At 39.5% G+C, this 5,055-nt stretch overlaps 1 non-coding gene across 1 annotated transcript; it reads right to left on the reverse strand.

Annotated features, from left to right (window-relative positions):
* Positions 1-3,384: 3,384 nt before the first annotated feature.
* LOC147914001 (U6 spliceosomal RNA) lies at positions 3,385-3,491 on the reverse strand. The gene has a single exon (XR_015556001.1). It is a non-coding gene; the product is annotated as a U6 spliceosomal RNA (small nuclear RNA).
* Positions 3,492-5,055: the final 1,564 nt, after the last annotated feature.

Consider the following 5,055-nt stretch of genomic DNA (forward strand, 5'->3'; position numbering starts at 1 on the left):
TGGGTAATTGTAATAAAGAGGGTTGATCATATTACCCCAGCAATAATGTCTAGGTTGTATGCACATAATGTGTTTTAAAGCTAAGCATAATAAATTATCATTCATACCTGCCATGTAATTTCTCCCTATTGAACCAAAATTGTCTTTTCATTAAAGACATTGCCTTGAATCTCAGGACAATTTGCCTTCTCTTTGCCTAAGTCGGAAGAGAAAGCATAAACCTATGTGTTTCCATTCAACAAATATATTCATTATAATCTAGTCGACTTGTGTTTCAAAAAGTCCCTCTAGGAAATAACAGATTTTAATAATCAGTTTGTCTACACTGAAAATAACAGGTACAGCTAGAGTAAATGTCTTTATCTAAACAAAGGGTAATGTAACACTACTTCTACTTCTCTTGACCTTTTAAATTTTATTCTAAGACATTTACCTTGGTCTCATGTTTAGTTGTATCCTGTATCTCCGTTAACTATTAACATGGTTAGAGGCAGTGTAGTACTATTGTAGCCAACTCTGTTGGTGCCCCCATCCATCCCTTTTACTGGTTCAGAGGGCCCTTCCTCCAACACCTCTAGGTGTCTCCTCTGTGGGCCTTGCTGAAACCCTCTCAGGAGGACTACCCTTGGGCAACTGGAGCCCCCTCACCCTGAGGTGCTTGGGAGTTCCCTCATCTGCCAAGCCCCTCCCTGTAATGCAACCCATAACCACTGACTGAGCAGTGGGAGACACAAGAATCCAGATCCTTGCATCAAGGAAGGGCAGTTCTGTGCTGCAACTTACACTCTTGTTCTCTCTTTGGGATCAGGCTGAGGAGAGACTTCTCCAAAAACAACTTCCTTGCTTAATTTCCTCCTCTTGTTTATTTTGCTTCCCTCACTTCAGTACAGATTTCTCCTGAGAGCAGAACTTAATAAATCTTAGGATATGAATCCCATTCTCAGGCTCTGCTTCTAGGAAATCCTCTTCAGATGGGTACACAGAGACGGAGCAATACATTGAGATTCAGAAATCCAGCATTGCCCCTTCAGAGCGAGGCTTTAGAAAAATCGTTTACCAGATCTCTGAGCCTCAGTGTTCTCATTTGTAAAACGGTGATGATGACACTTTCTCTCTATCACAGAATTGTCGCGATTCACAAATGTATGTAAAAATACTTAAAAGGGTTGTACAAATGTAAGCGCTTTTAGTTAGCACTCCTTAATTATTTTTTTATTTTCTTTAAAATATATAGTATTTATTGAGGAAAACAATTGTACCCACTTTACACAGCAACCAATTTAAATTACTATTTCTATGTGCTAATACAATGTTGAATGTGATTTTTTTCTATTCTATTCTGATTTTTCTATTCCAAGGCTGAACAGAAAAGAATTTGTCACACATATTTATTTATTTATTTTTTTAATTTTTTGTTTATTGCAGTAACATTGGTTTATAACATTGTAAAAATTTCAGGTGTACATCATTGTACTTCTATTTCTGCATGGACTACATCATGTTCACCACCAAAATACTAATTACAACCCATCACCACACACATGTACCGAATTATCCCCTTTCACCCTCCTCCCTCCCCCTTCCCTCTGGTAACCACCAATCCAATCTCTGTCCCTATGTGTTTCTTTATTGTTGTTATTATCTACTACTTAATGAAGGAAATCATACGGTATTTGACCTTCTCCCTCTGACTTATTTCACTTTGCATCATGCCCTCAATGTCCATCCATGTTGTCACAAATGGCTGGATTTCGTCGTTTCTTATGGCTGAGTAGTATTCCATTGTGTATATATACCACAGCTTCTTTATCCATTCGTCCCTTGATGGGCACTTAGGTTGCTTCCAAGTCTTGGCTATCGTGAATAAGGCTGCAATGAACACAGGGGTGCATGTACCTTTGCAAATTGGTGTTTTCAAGTTCTTTGGATAAATACCCAACAGTGGAATAGCTGGATCATATGGTAGTTCTATCCTTGATTTTTTGAGGAATCTCCATACTGTTTTCCATAGTGGCTGCACCAGTTTGCACTCCCACCAGCAGTGTATGAGAGTTCCCTTCTCTCCACAACCTCTCCAACACATGTTGTTTCCTGTCTTGTTAATTATAGCCATTCTGACAGGCGTGAGGTGATATCTCATTGTAGTTTTGATTTGCATTTCTGATAGTTAGTGATTTTGAACATCTTTTTCATGTGTCTGTTGGCCATCTGTATATCTTCTTTTGGAGAAATGTCTGTTCAGGTCTTTTGCCCATTTTTTAATTGGGTTGGTAGTTTTGTTGTTGAGATGCATGAGTTCTTTTATATATTTTGGAGATTAAGTCCTTTATCAGATGTATGGTTTGCAAATATCTTCTCCCAATTGTTAGGTTGTCTTTTTCGCTTTGTTGATGGTTTCCTTTGCTGTGCAGAAGCTTTTAGTTTGATGTAGTCCCATTTGTTTATTTTTTCTATTGTTTCTCTTGCCTGGTCAGATGTGGTGTTTGGAAAAGATGTTGCTAAGACTGATGTGGAAGAGCGTGCACTGCCTATGTTTTCTTCTAGAAGTTTCATGGCTTCAGGTCTTACATTCAAATCTTCAATCCATTTTGAGTTAACTTTTGTGTATTGTGTAAGGTAATGGTCTACTATCATGTTTTTGCATGTGGCTATCCAGTTTTCCCAACAGTATTTGTTGAAGAGACTTTCGTTCCTCCATTGTATGCTCTTGGCTCCCTTGTCGAAGATTAGCTGTCCATAGATGTGTGGGTTTATTTCTGGGCTTTTGATTCTATGCCATTGATCTGTGTGTCTGTTTTTGTGCCAGTACCATGCTGTTTTGGTTACTATAGCTTTGTAGAATATTTTGAAATCGGGGAGTGTGATACCTCCAGCTTTGTTCTTTTTTTCTCAGAATTCCTTTAGCTATCCCTGGTCTTTTGTTATTCCATATAAATTTTAGGATTATTTGTTCTATTTCTGTGAAAAATGTTGGAACTTTGATAGGGATTGCATTGAATCTATAGATTGCTTTAGGAAGTATGAGCATCTTAAGTATGTTAATTCTTCCAATCCAAGAGCATGGAATATCTTTCCATTTCTTTGTGTCTTCTTCAATTTCTCTTTCAGCAATGTTTTATAGTTTTCGTGTACAGATCTTTCACCTCTTTGGTTAAGTTTATTCCTAGGTATTTTATTCTTTTTGTTGCAATTGTAAATGGGATGGTATTCTTAATTTCTCTTTCTGCTACTTCGTTGTTAGTGTACAGAAATGCAACTGATTTTTGTATGTTGATTTTGTATCCTGCAACTTTACCATAGTCGTTTATTACTTCTAAAAGTTTTCTGGTGGATTCTTTAGGGTTTTCTATATATAAAATCATGTCATCTGCAAATAGTGACAGTTTAAATATGGAACGCTTCACGAATTTGCGTGTCATCCTTGCGCAGGGGCCATGCTAATCTTCTCTGTATCGTTCCAATTTTAGTATATGTGCTGCTGAAGCGAGCACTGTCACACATATTTAAAAACTATCATTAAGCTACTGAGAACTGGAGCCAGAACCTGCCTCCACAGCTTGCAGAAGATGCAGAAGAACCAGCCCACTAACACAATCATAATTCCCCTCCTGCCTCCACCGCCAAGGCATAGAGAGAGTCCTCAGGGTAGAGAGCCAGAGGAATGCAAAGTTTAATTGAGTAGCCTTCCCCTCTCCTTGCCTCTCTTTGGCAATGGTCCACTATCTCCCCATGGAGGCCAACGGAGGTAAAGAATTCTAGAAGGTGGTACTGTGCCTTGGTCCCTGTCTGGATGTTTGCATTTCTGGGTGTTCACTCCTCTAGAGGGTACTGAGAGTGCAGAGAGATTCCTGGAAGAGTGACATATGCCCTAGATCTGGACAGTTCCAAAAGTGGGAGATTTGCCGATGCAGTCTTTCTGCACTGGGAGAGTGGCTGCAATGCAGTGTAGAGAGGTAGAAGAAGGTCTTTGCTCCAGGTGGTGAGGCATTGAGATGAAGTGTGACAGGAGCTATTGATTCACCCTGTCATGGGCAGGTCAGATGAACTGCTGGCAAGAGCCAGCAGGAGAAAATGGCTGCTCTTTTTGGAAGGAGTTTTCAGTGAACAAAGGGGCTGGACAGAAGCTAAACATGATCTCAAAAACTTGTATGTCACATCAGCCTTAAGCAGAATCTGAAGGAGCCAGAGCAAGGCAAAGGAAACTTCCACACAAGGGATTTAGGGCCAGTGACACAAGAGAACATGACATCATACCCCTTTCCTTCCTTCTACCCCCCAAGTCTTTAGGAGCTAGACCAAAAGAGAAGTGATAGTTTGTGGGGAGAGAGAAGGAATAAAGCAGAACTGTCCGCCATTGAGAATCTTATGCTCTAGTGACAAATCTGATCAGCGTGGGGGAGAGGAACACTCTGAAATGAGTAGGAAAGTTATAAAATAGACGGGACTAAATTTTAGTAGCCAAGAATAACCAGAAAGTTAAGAAATCTGCCCAAGATTCCATTAAAGACACAAGACAAGACACTTCCACAAAGTACAGCTGAAAGAAGTGATTAAAAAGAATCACATCATTTTATACTCTACTGAGTTCAAACTCTTAAAAAAAATAGCTGCACATCAGTAGATAATTTGACCTTCAGATTATCCAAACTGAATAAGACTGTGAACTATTATAACCAAGGTATATGGATCAGTACTCAAGGATCACGGTGGAGTGAGGGAGTTCATTTAGGGGTTAAGAGCATGAGTTTTAATGTCAGACCAAGTTCAATTGCAATCCCAGTTCTTCACTTATTAGCTGAATGAAGTTCTCCACTCATTAGCTGAGTGACCCTGTGCAAGTTTCTTACACTCACTAAGCCTTGGTTTGCTGATCTGAAATTGTGCTCCAAAGGGGCGATTGACCAATCAGAACTCATCAAGGCCTGATGCTTAAAGGCTACACTCTGGTTCCATCCTCGCTGTTGTTGTTAGTTTTTTCCCCATAATGAACTATTCGTTAAAAAAAAACGATTTCCCTTCAGCTGATAGTTTTGAAGACTGGGCTGACTCAGGGTT

The sequence above is a fragment of the Ceratotherium simum genome, chromosome 23, assembly GCF_057802395.1.
Source record: "Ceratotherium simum simum isolate JZ-2026a chromosome 23, ASM5780239v1, whole genome shotgun sequence".
In the NCBI taxonomy this organism is placed as follows: domain Eukaryota; kingdom Metazoa; phylum Chordata; class Mammalia; order Perissodactyla; family Rhinocerotidae; genus Ceratotherium; species Ceratotherium simum.